The 19,746-nt window shown below is 48.6% G+C and overlaps 1 protein-coding gene across 2 annotated transcripts in view; it reads right to left on the minus strand.

Annotated features, from left to right (window-relative positions):
• Positions 1-15,684, minus strand: part of tex2 (testis expressed 2) — a 56,549-nt gene extending 40,865 nt beyond the window's left edge. The window contains exons 1-3 of one of the 2 annotated variants that reach the window (XM_071396369.1): positions 15,393-15,684; positions 11,765-11,880; positions 10,941-11,045 (exon numbers count right to left, since the gene is read on the minus strand). The gene's annotated coding sequence lies outside the window, so the exon portion shown is untranslated. The remainder of the gene's footprint in view (positions 1-10,940; positions 11,046-11,764; positions 11,881-15,392) is intronic. The other variant, XM_071396360.1, reaches the window with a different exon arrangement.
• Positions 15,685-19,746: the final 4,062 nt, after the last annotated feature.

Genomic DNA, 19,746 nt, shown 5'->3' on the forward strand with positions numbered 1-19,746 from the left:
GCAAGATTTCACCTCGTGGGGCATCAATGATCATGAGGAAGGTGAGGGATCAGCCCAGAACTACACGGCAGGACCTGGTCAATGACCTGAAGAGAGCTGGGACCACAGTCTCAAAGAAAACCATTTGTAACACACTACGCCGTCATGGATTAAAATCCTGCAGCGCACGCAAGGTCCCCCTGCTTAAGCCAGTGCATGTCCAGGCCTGTCTGAAGTTTGCCAATGACCATCTGGATGATCCAGAGGAGGAATGGGAGAAGGTCATGTGGTCTGATGAGACAAAAATAGAGCTTTTTGGTCTAACTCCACTCGCCGTGTTTGGAGGAAGAAGAAGTATGAGTACAACCCCAAGAACACCATCCCAACCGTGAAGCATGGAGGTGGAAACATCATTCTTTGGGGATGCTTTTCTGCAAAGGGGACAGGACGACTGCACCGTATTGAGGGGAGGATGGATGGGGCCATGTATCGCGAGATCTTGGCCAACAACCTCCTTCCCTCAGTAAGAGCATTGAAGATGGGTCGTGGCTGGGTCCTCCAGCATGACAACGACACAAAGCACACAGCCATGGCAACTAAGGAGTGGCTCCGTAAGAAGCATCTCAAGGTCCTGGAGTGGCCTAGCCAGTCTCCAGACCTGAACCCAATAGAAAATCTTTGGAGGGAGCTGAAACTCCGTATTGCCCAGCGACAGCCCCGAAACCTGAAGGATCTGGAGAAGATCTGTAGGGAGGAGTGGGCCAAAATCCCTGCTGCAGTGTGTGCAAACCTAGTCAAGAACTACAGGAAACGTATGATCTCTGTAATTGCAAACAAAGGTTTCTGTACCAAATATTAAGTTCTGCTTTTCTGATGTATCAAATACTTATGTCATGCAATAAAATGCAAATTAATTACTTAAAAATCATACAATGTGATTTTCTGGATTTTTGTTTTAGATTCCGTCTCTCATAGTTGAAGTGTACCTATGATAAAAATTACAGACCTCTACATGCTTTGTAAGTAGGAAAACCTGCAAAATCGGCAGTGTATCAAATACTTGTTCTCCCCACTGTATACACCATCCATAGGTCTGAGGGAGAGGGGGAGGGAAGAGAACAGAAGACGGAAGAGATGCTCTGTGGCTGATGGAGGGAGGAGGTGACGACGAGAGAAAGAGAAAGGCGGAGAGACGGATGAGAAGGTAAAATACAACATCTGAAATGAAGGCATCTATAACTGTCACTAAATATGAAAATATATCTACATTTAATACAAGCACTGGTTTTAGGATTCACTTAGAATGTCACTTTGAGGGATTTGTTTAGCCATAATAAAACTTAACTGAAATCTAGGGTCAAACAAAGACTGTTGGGATTCAATTCTACTTTCCTCAGCTCTGGTGCATTAGACACCACACAACACAGACTGTCTGCAAAGCTACATGAATAGAATGAGAGATTACCATTACAGTTACATTATTAAACTTATGTATATTTGAAAGGTAATCTGCATGGGAGACTCTCCCTCCCTCTCTCCCTCTCTCTCTCCCTGCCAGCCTGCCTGCCTGCCTCCCTCTCTTTCTCAAACAAAAGCGTCAGTACTGATAGCCCCAGCCCAGTCAGCTCCTCCAGTACTGAGCCTTTGTTCGGTAATTTATTCGCTCCACTGCAGACACACTTTATAAGGAAAATATCAATTCTAATATCTACCAATCAGCTAGACAGAATGAAGACTCTTAAGTAATCTTACCAAATGGATATTGCTTCAAATTTGAATGACGAGAGTTTATACTTTCACCTAGAGAGAAGGCATGGCAAGAGAGAGGGATGGATAGAGGGATATCAAGGGTGTAGGGATAAGGGAAATGGAAAGAGTGAGAAATTGGCGAAGAGATGTATAAATGGGGAGATAAATAGATATAGAGAGATCTCTCAGAGGGTCCTATTAAATCAAAAAAGTCCATCCTATGCCTCCTGAGCCTGTCACCGCCCCCACATCTGTGGACCCCAACCACGTCTGTCTCCCCTAGCCTCCAGTCCCCATCCGCCCAGGTTGAGGTGAGCTGACTGAGCGAGGGGAAATGACACAACCAGCTATGAGAGAACCCACACAGGGTTATGGTTGGGGATTAAAACGTGTCCAGTGCAGCAGGTAGAGTATGGACAGCACCTGTTTCTGAATAGGCAGGCTGAAGCAGGTTTATCAGCAATGCAGTTAGGCCTAGCAAACTAACAGATCAGAGACATATGTCCTGAGGACCACAGCCTTCTACCTCAGCATCAGGACCACAGCCCTCTACCTCAGCATCAGAACCACTGCCCTCTACCTCAGCATCAGGACCACAGCCCTCTACCTCAGCATCAGTACCACAGCCCTCTACCTCAGCATCAGGACCACACCCCTCTACCTCATTATCAGGACCACACCCCTCTACCTCATTATCAGGACCACACCCCTCTACCTCAGCATCAGGACCACAGCCCTCTACCTCAGCATCAGAACCACACCCCTCTACCTCATTATCAGGACCACACCCATCTACCTCATTATCAGGACCACAGCCCTCTACCTCATTATCAGGACCACAGCCCTCTACCTCAGCATCAGGACCACAGCCCTCTACCTCAGCATCAGGACCACAGCCCTCTACCTCAGCATCAGGACCACAGCCCTCTACCTCAGCATCAGGACCACAGCCCTCTACTTCAGCATCAGGACCACACCCCTCTACCTCAGCATCAGGACCACACCCCTCTACCTCAGCATCAGGACCACACCCCTCTACCTCAGCCTTAGGACCACAGCCCTCTACCTCAGCATCAGGACCACAGCCCTCTACCTCAGCATCAGGACCACAGCCCTCTACCTCAGCATCAGGACCACAGCCCTCTACCTCAGCATCAGGACCACAGCCCTCTACCTCAGCATCAGGACCACAGCCCTCTACCTCAGCATCAGGACCACAGCCCTCTACCTCAGCATCAGGAGGCCTCACGGTCTATTGCACAGCTAACACTATACTATGCCTCTGCTTCTGTCCAGGATGCATGGGAGACTGCTATAGCTCTGATGACTCAGAAACATGCACACGTGCAAACACGCACACACATACAGGGACGCATGTCAAAAAGTGATTGAATTCAAATGTATTTAACCTACTGCATTGTGCGAAGACCAGTGTGAATACATACATACACATACACACATATAATGCATTCACATACACATTACAGGGAATAGGGAAAATAACCTTATCTGAATAGCAAATTCACTTTGCAATCAACTGACCTGAATTCCATCTGGCCTAGTAGCAGCTATAGTGTGTGTAGAGTGAATGTATCTCTACTGTGTGTGTGTGTGTGCGTGCGTGCGTGCGTGCGTGCGTGCGTGCGTGCGTGCGTGCGTGCGTGCGTGCGTGCGTGCGTGCGTGCGTGCGTGCGTGCGTGCGTGCGTGCGTGCGTGCGTGCGTGCGTGCGTAGACGTAGTCTTTGTACGTATGCGTGTGTGTTTTGGACGAATCTCCAGAATCTGCTTAACAGGAAGAGAACACTTCCTGCTCTGAGAGAGCCTCAACAGAAAGGGACGTACCACCCTGGTCAAACACAAGTAACTAAATATTTAACTTAACAATTCTTCCAAAAGCAATGAGGGACCAAATCAGAAGTCAACACAACACAGGATCATGTTATGTAGTTATTGAAACACTGGCCTCTGTAGATGGAAAGCAGCTGAAATCAGTCTGCCTCTGTCACGATCGTCGTTAGGTGAAAGAGAGGACCAAGGCGCAGCGTGATATAAATACATCTTCTTTTTAATAGAAGAAGAAACGAACACAAACACAAACTAGACAAAACAACAAACGACCGTGAAGCTATCAAACGAAAGTGCAGACACAAGCAACTAACGTCAAAACATAGACAATTACCCACAACCTACCTAATGCCTATGGCTGCCTAAATATGGCTCTCAATCAGAGACAACGATAGACAGCTGTCTCTAATTGAGAACCAATCCAGGCAACCATAGACTTACATAAACACCTACACTGAACACAACCCCATGAACTCTACAAAAACCCCTAGACAATACACACACCCTACACTAGACAAAAAACACACAAACATCCCCCATGTCACACCCTGACCTAACTAAAATAATAAAGAAAACAAAGATAACTAAGGCCAGGGCGTGACAGCCTCACAGTAAGGCTAACAGAACCAATCGATAAGCAAACACACACACACACACACACACACACACACACACACACACACACACACACACACACACACACACACACACACACACACACACACACACACACACTCCCTTGCCCTTGACCATCACACCGGAGAGGCCTCCATGTGCGTACTGAACACAGATACCATCCTACACACCGGTTGTTAAAAGAAGCAGTCGTGACTTGTTTCCTTAAGGCTGAGTGCTGAGACAGTCAGTCAGAGATGGCTGGCCAGACAGTCTCAAGCTGAATGTATTTAGACTTGGAGAGATCTTACAGCCCTGCAGCTCAACCTGAAAAGCTCAATACACATAGTTGATAGAAGTAGCCATGATGCTAACCTCATCCCCAGGCATTGGGCATTAACATACGTGCATGCAAACACACAGACACACAGAGAACCCCCCCCCCCCCCCCCCCGCCCCAACACACACATCCCCCACACCATCACCCCCTATTCACCCTCTATCCCCTACACCATCACCCCCTATCCCCCACACCATCACCCCCTATCCCCCACACCATCACCCCCTATCTCCCACACACACACCATCACCTGCTATCCCCCACACCATCACCCCCTATCCCCCACACCATCACCCCCTATCCCCCCCACACCATCACCCCCTATCCCCCACACCATCACCCCCTATCCCCCCCCACACCATCACCCCCTATCCCCCACACCATCACCCCCTATCCCCCACACCATCACCCCCTATCCCCCACATCATCACCCCCTATCCCCCACACCATCACCCCCACACACACCATCACCCCCTATCCCACACTATCACCCCCCATCCCACACACCATCACCCCCTATCCCCAACACCATCACCCCCTATCTCCCCACACACACCATCACCCGCTATCCCCCACACCATCACCCCCTACCCCCCCCACACACACCATCACCCCCTATCCCCACATCATCACCCCCTATCCCACACACAGAGAACCCCCCCCCCCCGCCCCAACACACACATCCCCCAGACCATCACCCCCTATTCACCCTCTATCCCCTACACCATCACCCCCTATCCCCCACACCATCACACCCTATCCCCCACACCATCACCCCCTATCTCCCACACACACACCATCACCTGCTATCCCCCACCCTATCCCCACATCATCACCCCCTATCCCCCACACCATTACCCCCCACCATCACCCCCTACCCCCCCCCACACACACCATCACCCCCTATCCCCACATCATCACCCCCTATCCCCCACACCATTACCCCCTATCCCCCCTATCCCCCCCACACCATCACCCGCTATCCCCCACACCATCACCCCCTACCCCCCCCCCCACACACACCATCACCCCTATCCCCAACACCATCACCCCCTATCTCCCCACACACACCATCACCCGCTATCCCCCATACCATCACCCCCTACCCCCCCCACACACACCATCACCCCCTATCCCCACATCATCACCCCCTATCCCCCACACCATTACCCCCTATCCCCCCTATCCCCCCCACACCATCACCCGCTATCCCCCACACCATCACCCCCCCCCCCCCACACACACACCATCACCCCCTATCCCCAACACCATCACCCCCTATCTCCCCACACACACCATCACCCCCTATCCCCCACACCATCACCCCCTACCCCCCCCACACACACCATCACCCCCTACCCCCCCCCCCACACACACCATCACCCCCTATCCCCAACACCATCACCCCCTATCTCCCCACACACACCATCACCCGCTATCCCCCATACCATCACCCCCTACCCCCCCCACACACACCATCACCCCCTATCCCCACATCATCACCCCCTATCCCCCACACCATTACCCCCTATCCCCCCCACACACACCACCACCCCCTATCCCCCCCACACACACCATCACCCGCTATCCCCCCCACACACACCATCACCCGCTATCCCCCCCACACACACCATTACCCCCTATCCCCCACACACACACCATCACCCCCTATCCCCCACACCATCACCCCCTATCCCCCACACACACACCATCACCTGCCTCCCCCACACCATCACCGCCTATCCCACACTATCACCCCCCGTCCCACACACCATCACCCCCTATTCCCCACACCATCACCCCCTATCCCCCCACACACACCATCACCCCCTATCCCGCCACACACACCATCACCCCCTATCCCCCCACACACACCATCACCCCCTATCCCGCCACACACACCATCACCCCCTATCCCCCCCACACACACCATCACCCCCTATCCCCCCCACACACACCATCACCACCTATCCCGCCACACACACCATCACCCCCTATCCCCCCCACACACACCATCACCCCCTATCCCCCCCACACACACCATCACCACCTATCCCGCAACACACACCATCACCCCCTATCCCCCCCTCCACACCATCCACACCATCCCCGCCTAACCCCCACACCATCACCACCTATATCCCACACCATCCCCCCCTATCCCCCACACACACAACATCACCCGCTAACCCCCACACCATCACCCCCTGTCCCCACACCATCACCCCCTACCCCCCCACACACACCATCACCCACTATCCCCCAAACACACACCATCACCCCCTATCCCCCCCTCCACACTATCCCCGCCTAAACCCCCACATCATCACCACCTATACCCCACACCATCCCCCCCTACCCCCCACACACACACACCATCACCCGCTATCCCCACACTATCACCCCCTATCCCCCCCACACACACACACACACACACAACATCACCCGCTATCACCCACACCATCACCCCCTATCCCCCCCACACACCATCACCGCCTATCCCCCACACCATCACCCCCAATCCCCCCACACACACCATCACCCCATATCCCCCACACCATCACCCCTTATCCCCCAAACACACCATCACCCCCTATCCCCCACACCACCACCACCTATATCCCACACCATCCCCCCTATCCCCCCCACACACAACATCACCCGCTAACCCCCACACCATCACCCCCTGTCCCCACACCATCACCCCCTACCCCCCCCCCCCACACACACCATCACCCACTATCCCCCTCACCATCCCTGCCTAACTCCCACACCATCAACGCCTATCCCCCACACACACACCATCACACTCTATCCCAAACACCATCACCCCCTATCCCCCCCACACACCATCACCCCTACCCCCCCACACACACCATCACCCCCTATCCCCACACACACACACCATCACCCCCTATCCCCACACACACACCATCACCCCCTTCCCACACACCATCACCCCCTATTCCCCACACACACACCATCACCCCTATCTCCCACAACATCACCCCCTATCCCACACCATCACCCCCTATCCCCCCCACACACACACACACACACAACATCACCCGCTATCACCCACACCATCACCCCCTATCCCCCCCACACACCATCACCACCTATCCCCCACACCATCACCGCCTATCCCCCACACCATCACCCCCAATCCCCCCCACACACACCATCACCCCATATCCCCCACACCATCACCCCTTATCCCCCAAACACACCATCACCCCCTATCCCCCACACCACCACCACCTATATCCCACACCATCCCCCCTATCCCCCCCACACACAACATCACCCGCTAACCCCCACACCATCACCCCCTGTCCCCACACCATCACCCCCTACCCCCCCCCCCCCACACACACCATCACCCACTATCCCCCTCACCATCCCTGCCTAACTCCCACACCATCAACGCCTATCCCCCACACACACACCATCACACTCTATCCCAAACACCATCACCCCCTATCCCCCCCACACACCATCACCCCTACCCCCCCACACACACCATCACCCCCTATCCCCACACACACACACACCATCACCCCCTATCCCCACACACACACCATCACCCCCTTCCCACACACCATCACCCCCTATTCCCCACACACACACCATCACCCCTATCTCCCACAACATCACCCCCTATCCCACACCATCACCCGCTATACCCCACACCATCACCCCCTATCCCACACCATCACCCCCTACCCCCCACACCATCACCCCCTATCCCCCACACACACACCATCACCTGCTATCCCCCACACCATCACCCCCTATCCCACACTATCACCCCCTATCCCACACGCCATCACCTCCTATCCTCCACACCATCACCACCTATCCCACACCATCACCCCCTATCCTCCACACCATCACACGCTATCCCCCACACCATCACCGCCTATATCCCACACCATCACCTCCTATCCCCCACACACACACCATCACCCGCTATCCCCCACACCATCACCCCTATCCCCACACCATCACCCCCTATCCCCCCCACACACACCATCACCGCCTCTCCCCCCCACACACACCATCACCCACTATCCCCCTCACCATCCCCACCTAACTCCCACACCATCACCCCCTATCCTCCACACCATCACACGCTATCCCCCACACCATCACCGCCTATATCCCACACCATCACCTCCTATCCCCCACACACACACCATCACCCGCTATCCCCCACACCATCACCCCTATCCCCACACCATCACCCCCTATCCCCCCCACACACACAATCACCCCCTATCCCCCCACACACACCACCACCCCCTATCCCCCCACACACACCACCACCCCCTATCCCCCCCACACACACCATCACCCCCTCTCCCCCCCACACACACCATCACCCACTATCCCCCTCACCATCCCCACCTAACTCCCACACCATCACCGCCTATCCCCCATACCATCACCTCCTATCCCCCCCACACACACCATCACCCACTATCCCCCACACCCACTATCCCCCGCGGTGAGATAATGCAAACCGCTTAGCATTGTTAATGTATGCCAGAAAAAGGCACAGTGGTTTAGAGGGTCGACCGATTAATCAAAATGGATGATTAATTAGGGACGATTTCACATTTTCATAACAATCGGAAATCGATATTTTTGGACACCGATTTGGCCGAATTATATTTATTTATTTTTTACACCTTTATTTAACTAGGCAAGTCAGTTAAGAACGCATTCTATTTTAAATGACGGCCTAGGAACGGTGGGTTAACTGCCTCATTCAGGGGCAGAACGACAGATTTTTACCTTGTCAGCTCGGGGATTAAATCTTGCAACCATACAGTTAACTAGTCCAACGCTCTAACCACCTGATTACATTGCACTCCACGAGGAGCCTGCCTGTTACGAGAATGCAGTAAGAAGCCAAGGTAAGTTGCTAGCTAGCATTAAACTTATCTTATAAAAAACAATCAATCATAATCACTAGTTAACTACACATGGTTGATGATATTACTAGTTTATCTAGCGTGTCCTACGTTGCATATAATCGATGCGGTGCGCATTCGCGAAAAAGGACTGTCGTTGCTCCAACGTGTACCTAACCATAAATATCAATGCCTTTCTTAAAATCAATACACAAGTCTATATTTTAAAACTGCATATTGAGTTAATATTGCCTGCTAACATGAATTTATTTTAACTAGGGAAATGGTGTCACTTCTCTTGCAACAGAGTCAGGGTATATGCAGCAGTTTGGGCCGCCTGGCTCGTTGGGAACTGTGTGAAGACTATTTCTTCCTAACAAAGACAGCCAACTTCGCCAAACGGGGGATGATTTAACAAAAGCGCATTTGCGAAAAAAGCACAATCGTTGCACGACTGTACCTAACCATAAACATCAATGCCTTTCTTAAAATCAATACACCGAAGTATATATTTTTAAACCTGCATATTTAGCTAAAATAAATCCCGGTTAGCAGGCAATATTAACCAGGTGAAATTGTGTCACTTCTCATGCGTTCATTACACGCAGAGTCAGTGTATATGCAACAGTTTGGGCCGCCTGTCTCGTTACGAACTAATTTGCCAGAATTTTAAGTAATTATGACATAACATTGAAGGTTGTGCAATGTAACAGGAATATTTAGACTTATGGATGCCACCCGTTAGATAAAATACGGAACGGTTCCGTATTTCATTGAAAGAATAAACGTTTTGTTTTCGAGATGATAGTTTCCGGATTCGACCATATTAATGACCTAAGGCTCGTATTTCTGTGTGTCATTATGTTATAATTAAGTCTATGGTTTGATAGAGCAGTCTGACTGAGCGATGGTAGGCACCAGCAGGCTCGTAAGCATTCATTCAAACAGCACTTTTGTGCGTTTTTCCAGCAGCTCTGCTGTTTATGAATTCAAGCCTATCAACTCCCGAGATTAGGCTGGTGTAACCGATGTGAAATGGCTAGCTAGTTAGCGGGGTGCGCGCTAATAGCGTTTCAAACGTCACTCGCTCTGAGACTTGGAGTAGTTGTTCCCCTTGCTGCTTCGCGGGTTCGTGTCACGTCCTGACCATAGTGCTTATGTGTTTTGCTTGTTTTAGTGTTGGTCAGGACGTGAGCTGGGTGGGCATTCTATGTTGTGTGTCTAGTTTGTCTGTTTCTGTGTTCAGCCTAATATGGTTCTCAATCAGAGGCAGCTGTCAATCGTTGTCCCTGATTGAGAATCATATATGAGCGTCTGCTAAATGACTTAAATGTAAATGTAAATGTAATATATAGGTGGCTTGTTTTGTGTTGGGGATTTGTGGGTGGTTGTTTCCTGTGTCAGTGTTTGTGCCACACGGGACTGTGACGGTTAGTTTGTTTGTTATTTTGAATTGTGTATAGTTTCGTGTATATTAAATCATGGAAACTTACCACGCTGCACATTGGTCCTCCGATCCTTCTCGCCTCTCCTCGTCTGAGGAGGAGGAAGAGCTAGACTGCCGTTACAGTTCGAGGGTGGCTGTTGTCGATGTGTTCCTGGTTCGAGCCCAGGTAGCGGCGAGGAGAGGTACGGAAGCTATACTGTTACACTGGCAATACTAAAGTGCCTATAAGAACATCCAATAGTCAAAGGTATATGAAATACAAATCGTATAGAGAGAAATAGTCCTATAATTCCTATAATAACTACAACCTAAAACTTCTTACCTGGGAATATTGAAGACTCATGTTAAAAGGAACCACCAGCTTTCATATGTTCTCATGCTCTGAGCAAGGAACTTTCTTACATGGCACATATTGCACTTTCTTTCTTCTCCAACACTTTGTTTTTGCATTATTTAAACCAAATTGAACATGTTTCATTATTTATTTGAGGCTAAATTGATGCATTACATTAAGTTAAAATAAGTGTTCATTCAGTATTGTTGTAATTGTCATTATTACAAATAAATAAATAAAAATCGGCCGATTAATCGGTATCGGCTTTTTTGGTCCTCCAATAATCGGTATCGGTATCGGCGTTGAAAAATCATAATCGGTTGACCTCTAGTTTGGACTGATGGGACAGAGAGAAAGAGAGAGAGAGTGATAAAGAGAGAGAGAAAAGAAACAGAGAGAAAGAGAGAGACAGAAATAAAGAGACAGAGAGAGGCTGTTCAAGGCTGGATCAATCCCCCCTCCTCCCTCTCTGTGAGGTCAGACCATACAGTCCCCATGCAGGGTCCCGATCAATAGGAGCTCATATTCAGGCTTACCTTGAGACTTCAGTGGCATTCAATCTGCTGCCTCTGGCCTGGGCTGCAACACTGTCTGTCCTCACTGACACTCACACACACAGCCAGACCATGGATCATGCTGCTGCTTTAGAGGCCTGCATGGGAGAGAGAGACACATCAGTTGTGGTGAGGGGGAGCACTAGAAGGTATATCATTATCTTACTGTCACACTCTCACTCACTCACTCACTCACTCACTCACTCACTCACTCACTCACACACACACACCCACACACACACGTACCCACACACACACACGTACCCACACACACACGTACCCACACACACACACACGTACCCCCCCCCCACACACACACACACACACGCACAGCACAGCACAGAGGTAGCACAGCACAGCGGTAGCACTCTGATTAGCAGGTAAACCCTGACTGCCACTTCACTCTCTCCATCAGCAGACAGACTGCAGTTCTGTGAATGAACTGGGACTCATAAGATATTAATGTGCTGAACTTGTCTCACAAACGCATGGATGAATGACAAAACCCCCCTGATCCCTCAGTAACCCCGTTCACCACAGAGAGAAGGAGAGAGTGTGAGCAGAGAGAACAGAGACTGAGGTGTTCATGTAAGGAGAGATCGAATATTCGTGCTTCTACACCTGCATTGCTTGCTGTTTGAGGTTTTAGGCTGGGTTTCTGTACAGCACTTCGAGATATTAGCTGATGTACGAAGGGCTATATAAAATAAACTTGATTGATTGATTGAATGGTGACTGAACTCTGTGTCCAGCTAGTTACCAGTGTAGCTACATTGTCAATGCTTTTACGACAAAAACACATACAGATGTATGTGTAATGACAGGATTATAGCACAATGATGTCAATGAGATACAGCAGACATGAGCCCACACTGTCCCTCAATTCCTCTGTCTCCCTATTCATTACCGAAACCAACATCAGTATCTGTCTCCCTATTCATTACCGAAACCAACATCAGTATCTGTCTCCCTATTCATTACCGAAACCAACATCAGTATCTGTCTCCCTATTCATTACCGAAACCAACATCAGTATCTGTCTCCCTATTCATTATTGAAACCAACATCAGTATCTGTCTCCCTATTCATTATTGAAACCAACATCAGTATCTGTCTCCCTATTCATTACCGAAACCAACATCAGTATCTGTCTCCCTATTCATTATTGAAACCAACATCAGTATCTGTCTCCCTATTCATTACCGAAACCAACATCAGTATCTGTCTCCCTATTCATTACCGAAACCAACATCAGTATCTGTCTCCCTATTCATTACCGAAACCAACATCAGTATCTGTCTCCCTATTCATTATTGAAACCAACATCAGTATCTGTCTCCCTATTCATTATTGAAACCAACATCAGTATCTGTCTCCCTATTCATTATTGAAACCAACATCAGTATCTGTCTCCCTATTCATTACCGAAACCAACATCAGTATCTGTCTCCCTATTCATTATTGAAACCAACATCAGTATCTGTCTCCCTATTCATTACCGAAACCAACATCAGTATCTGTCTCCCTATTCATTACCGAAACCAACATCAGTATCTGTCTCCCTATTCATTACCGAAACCAACATCAGTATCTGTCTCCCTATTCATTATTGAAACCAACATCAGTATCTGTCTCCCTATTCATTACCGAAACCAACATCAGTATCTGTCTCCCTATTCATTACCGAAACCAACATCAGTATCTGTCTCCCTATTCATTACCGAAACCAACATCAGTATCTGTCTCCCTATTCATTACCGAAACCAACATCAGTATCTGTCTCCCTATTCATTATTGAAACCAACATCAGTATCTGTCTCCCTATTCATTATTGAAACCAACATCAGTATCTGTCTCCCTATTCATTACCGAAACCAACATCAGTATCTGTCTCCCTATTCATTATTGAAACCAACATCAGTATCTGTCTCCCTATTCATTACCGAAACCAACATCAGTATCTGTCTCCCTATTCATTACCGAAACCAACATCAGTATCTGTCTCCCTATTCATTATTGAAACCAACATCAGTATCTGTCTCCCTATTCATTATTGAAACCAACATCAGTATCTGTCTCCCTATTCATTATTGAAACCAACATCAGTATCTGTCTCCCTATTCATTATTGAAACCAACATCAGTATCTGTCTCCCTATTCATTACCCGAAACCAACATCAGTATCTGTCTCCCTACTCATTATTGAAACCAACATCAGTATCTGTCTCCCTATTCATTACCGAAACCAACATCAGTATCTGTCTCCCTATTCATTATTGAAACCAACATCAGTATCTGTCTCCCTATTCATTATTGAAACCAACATCAGTATCTGTCTCCCTATTCATTACCGAAACCAACATCAGTATCTGTCTCCCTATTCATTATTGAAACCAACATCAGTATCTGTCTCCCTATTCATTACCGAAACCAACATCAGTATCTGTCTCCCTATTCATTACCGAAACCAACATCAGTATCTGTCTCCCTATTCATTATTGAAACCAACATCAGTATCTGTCTCCCTATTCATTATTGAAACCAACATCAGTATCGGTCTCCCTATTCATTACCGAAACCAACATCAGTATCTGTCTCCCTATTCATTATTGAAACCAACATCAGTATCTGTCTCCCTATTCATTACCGAAACCAACATCAGTATCTGTCTCCCTATTCATTACCGAAACCAACATCAGTATCTGTCTCCCTATTCATTATTGAAACCAACATCAGTATCTGTCTCCCTATTCATTATTGAAACCAACATCAGTATCTGTCTCCCTATTCATTATTGAAACCAACATCAGTATCTGTCTCCCTATTCATTATTGAAACCAACATCAGTATCTGTCTCCCTATTCATTACCCGAAACCAACATCAGTATCTGTCTCCCTATTCATTATTGAAACCAACATCAGTATCTGTCTCCCTATTCATTACCCGAAACCAACATCAGTATGAAAAATCCTATAGAAAGAGATATTTGCACCTCAAATTGTCCGTGTCTGGCTCAGTTTCAGAAAGAACAGAAGGGCCTATACCTAGCTGATTCATCATCGTATCTCACCTAGCCAATAATTGTGAATAATATTACTAAATGGAGACCTGCGATCACTGCTTCACAGCTCAAAGCCTATAGACAACGACCCCTAGGCTATGTCTGCTTGCTGCAAATGATCTGTCTGTTATTAAGAACCAGGAAACCATGACATAAACACTGTAGCATAAACAAAGACATGCGGATACATATGTAGATACACAGGCTAGGCTATACGCTACTGTATGTGCAACGTTACAGCCTGGGCTACAATATCCTACCGCTCCCATTTCAGATGGTTTTAATGTATCAGCACCGTTACATTGTAACATTGTAGGTTAACCTCTGTAGCGGACATAATAAACAGGTCGGAGTCACATCGCCACTTTGGCTTTGTCTGTCCACATCTGTAAAAGGCGTCTCTCTGCTCTCTTCCGTGTCGAATATAGTATACCCACCCAACTGAATGGACTGGAGGATACAGCCATTGACAAAAAAAATGCTCTCCGAGAGAGAACGCAAAGGCATATTAGAATCTAGGCTAATATTATAGGCGATATCAATCTTACCGTATCGACGGTTCATTTCATCCACATCGGGTGTGTTTGATGCTGATGCACACTGTAACTAATCCTGGATTTCCCACAATCAATCTGCGTATAGTACAGCTGCCTACATACGTGATGATGAGCCGCTGAATGTGAATCCCAGTGACAGCCCAATACAGTGAGAAACAGCGAGAAAAAGTATTCTCCGTTTTCCAAGGGCAGAATAATCAAATCGGATCCGATGGCAGAACGCCTAACGGGCATCTGATCTCTAGCCTATATGCTCTGGGATTGATTAACATGTTAGAGACTAGGTATTTGTTTCGGTGATCATATGACACACCCACATTGTATAACGCTGTCTTTATAGGATCCTGCAGCACCATATGGTCTACCTTACAATACTGAAGTCATACAACCCATACATTAAATAATATGCATATTTAATGATATTGCAGCAGAATAGTCAGAAGTGCATCACTATGAAGTGATTGGGGTGAATATCCTGAGTTGTAATCACAGGCATCAGTTATGATTAAAACACTTTTGCAATCTCCCTTCTATAGGAAAGCAAGGGTTTCACTTTCACCAATCTAGAAAGGAGGGAGGGAATGAGGGAGGGATCCATTCTCAAAGTATTTAAATAGGGCCTAGAGCTCACACTGTTATTCTGTGGTTCAGAAGTCATGGGACTGAATAGAACTGAATGGGACCGTCATGGGACTGAATGGAACTGAATGGGACAGTCATGGGACTGAATGGAATTGAATGGGACAGTCATGTGACTGAATGGGACCGTCATGGGACTGAATGGGACCGTCATGGGACCGAATGGGACTGAATGGGACCGCCATGGGAATGAATGGAACTGAATGGGACAGTCATGTGACTGAATGGGACCGTCATGGGACTGAATGGGACCGTCATGGGACCCGAATGGGACTGAATGGGACCGTCATGGGACTGAATGGGACCGTCATGGGACTGAATGGGACCGCCATGGGACTGAATGGGACTGAATGGGACTGAATGGGACTGAATGGGACAGTCATGGAACTGAATGGGACAGTCATGGAACTGAATGGGACAGTCATGGGACAGAATGGGACAGTCATGGAACTGAATGGGACAGTCATGGAACTGAATGGGACAGTCATGGGACAGTCATGGGACTGAATGGGACAGTCATGGGACCGTCATGGGACTGAATGGGACAGTCATGGGACTGAATGGGACCGTCATGGGACTGAATGGGACAGTCATGGAACTGAATGGGACAGTCATGGAACTGAATGGGACAGTCATGGGACTGAATGGGACCGTCATGGGACTGAATGAGACTGAATGGGACAGTCATGGGACTGAATGGGACCATCATGGGACTGAATGGGACAGTCATGGAACTGAATGGGATAGTCATGGGACAGTCATGGTACAGTCATCGGACAACCAGCGACAACCCCTGGCCCCTAACCTAGACACTTGTGTAGATCTGAAAGGATTGAATAGGTGTAAGCAATGGGGCCAAAAATCTCTTTCTGTTTGGAAGGGAAATGTGGCCATCTAGTGGATATGTACCATCAACAAGAGAAAATGCATCTACGTCTGTTAAGAACAAATTCTTATTTACAATGACAGCGGGTTAACTGCCTTTTTCAGGAGCAGAACGACAGATTCTTACCTTGTCAGCTCGGGGATTTGATCTAGCAACCTTTCGGTTACTGGCCCAACGCTCTAACCACTAGGCTACCTGCCTCCGTCTGTACAGGTATCTATCTATTGTCACATCACATGCCCTGACATTCTATAAAACATTATGGTTGACTTTTAATACTTTCCTGAATTGAATTCATCTACATTAAATTGACCCCAACAATGGTTTCCAGCTGGGCTCCTTCGAGTCGCTCTCTGGTGTAAAATAGGAACACAGTGACACCCAGTGGTATTTATTGGTGGAACAAATTGTTGTTGTGAGGTACAGAACTGACAAGAGGGTAGAACAAGAGAGAGGGAGATAAAGACAAAGTGTAAGGAGTTAAAATAACAGAGAGAGAAAGAGAACATTTGCTTTGGCAATGTTTCCCATGCCAATAAAGCCCATTTGAATTTAATTTAATGTAATGGAGAGAGAGAGTGAGACAGAGAGAGAGAGAAATTAATGATAAAGGGGACAGAACAGTAAAAGTTCAGAATGATGAGGGACAGAGAGAATAAGAAAGAGAGAGAGACAGATTCACAGGGACACAGAGAGAGAGAGAGAGACTCACAGAGAAAGAAAGAGAGCGTGCGAATCTCACAGAGAGAGAGAGAGAGAGACTCACAGAGAAAGAAAGAGAGCGTGCGAGACTCACAGAGAGAGAGCGTGCGAGACTCACAGAGAGAGAGCGTGCGAGACTCACAGAGAGAGAGAGAGAGAGACTCACAGAGAGAGAGAGAGAGACTCACAGAGAAAGAAAGAGAGAGAGAGAGACTCACAGAGAGGCAAGAGAGAAGAAAGTGAGGGACCCTAGTTAATAATTGATATGGGCCCTGGTCCCAGACTCAGTTCTGGGTTCAGCAGAAGATCCCTCTATCTCCCTCACACAAAGCCATTTAGCAGTGATTCACATCTAAGCTGTCCAGCCTCCTGCTGCCAAGCTGAAAGGCCAGAGCCCCCATTGCCTTCCTGCTGCTCTAATAACGCATCCTTTATCAAGTTCACAAACCAAACTATTAATGCAGAGGGCTCACCGAGCTAATAACTTCAGAGAAGTGCCTCCTCCTTTGCCTCCTCCTTTGAAATGCCTCATCCTTTGAAATGCCTCCTCCTTTGAAATGTGTCTCTATCTGCATCTGTGTCCTGTGACTGCGAGAAGAGAGAGAGAGGGGGAGACAGAGAGAGAGAGAAAGACAGAGAGAGAGACAGAGAGAGAGACAGAGAGAGAGAGACAGAGAGAGAGAGGGGGAGACAGAGAGAGAGAAAGACAGAGAGAGAGACAGAGAGAGAGACAGAGAGAGAAAGACAGCGAGACAGATAGAGAGACAGAGAGATAGAGAGAGAGAGAGAGAGAGAGAGAGAGAGAGAGAGAGAGAGAGAGAGCGAGAGGGAGGGAGAGGGAAAGAGAGGGGGAGACAGAGAGAGAGAGAGAAAGACAGATAGAGAGACAGAGAGAGAGAGACAGAGAGAGCGAGAGAGAGAGGGAGAGAGAGGGAGAGAGAGAGAGAGGGTGGGGAGACAGAGAAAGAGAGACAGAGAGGGAGAGAGAGAGAGGGAGAGAGAGAGGGGGGAGACAGAGAGAGAGAGACAGAGAGAGCGAGGGGGAGACAGAGAGACAGAGAGAGAGAGAGAGAGGAGAGAGAGAGGGCGGGGAGACAGAGAAAGAGAGAGAGAGAGGGAGAGAGAGAGAGGGAGAGCGAGAGGGGGGAGACAGAGAGAGAGAGACAGAGAGAGAGAGGGGAAGACAGAGAGAGCGAGAAACAGAGAGAGAGAGAGACAGAGAGAGAGAAGGTGGGGAGACAGCGAGAGAGAGAGAGAGAGAGAGAGAGAGAGAGAGAGAGAGAGAGAGAGAGAGAGAGAGAGAGAGAGAGAGAGAGAGAGAGAGAGAGACATCAAAGCTCAGTCGCAGTGTTTGGAGATCACAAGGCCTTCCGTGCTGTATCTGTCTCAAACACACTACTACTGAAACACAGCAGTGATGAACAACAAAGATGTCCATCTTATCTGGCCACTGATGAACGCAGATGTCTCGCCTCTCTCGGCTCGATCTCCCCTCTGTTCAGTGCTGCGGGGCACCACCACGGCTGACCAATCAATAGCCACCGCTCAGCGTTCGGTGAAAAGTACATAGAAGTGCTGAGTACTGGAACCTTTTGCTTTTCAAGGCAGCCCTTTCTTTGTTGTGTGCTAATGACTCAACCTTTTGATCTTAAAGACAGGGGCTGGGGTTGGACGAGGTGTACAATGAGAGATGTGGTTGGTTGTTAAGGCAGAGGTGGGTGGACAGGGGAGGGGAGGTACCTTTTCATGTTACCTTTACTCTGCTATAGGGATTTATAATGAATGTCAGCACTGATAACAAAGCCCCATTTGCATATCATAATCGCCCATCTCTGGGTTTTCTGATCAGGTGGAAGGACTGCTCTGTTCTCTCCCTCCTCTTTCCCCTCCAGTTCCCTTTGAAAGCCGTTTGAAGTGCACTGCCCTGCTGTTCAAATAACCATGAACGTGTGCATGCCGCCACTGATCTGCCTGCGCTGATTTGTTTAAAAGAGGAGAAAGGGGAGGAGGGGAGGAGGGGAGATGTAGGTGAGGAGGGGAGATGTAGGTGAGGATGGGAGATGTAGGGGAGGAGGGGAGATGTAGGGGAGGAGGGGAGATGTAGGGGAAGAGGGGAGG

The sequence above is a fragment of the Salvelinus alpinus genome, chromosome 1 (assembly GCF_045679555.1).
Source record: "Salvelinus alpinus chromosome 1, SLU_Salpinus.1, whole genome shotgun sequence".
NCBI classification, from domain to species: domain Eukaryota; kingdom Metazoa; phylum Chordata; class Actinopteri; order Salmoniformes; family Salmonidae; genus Salvelinus; species Salvelinus alpinus.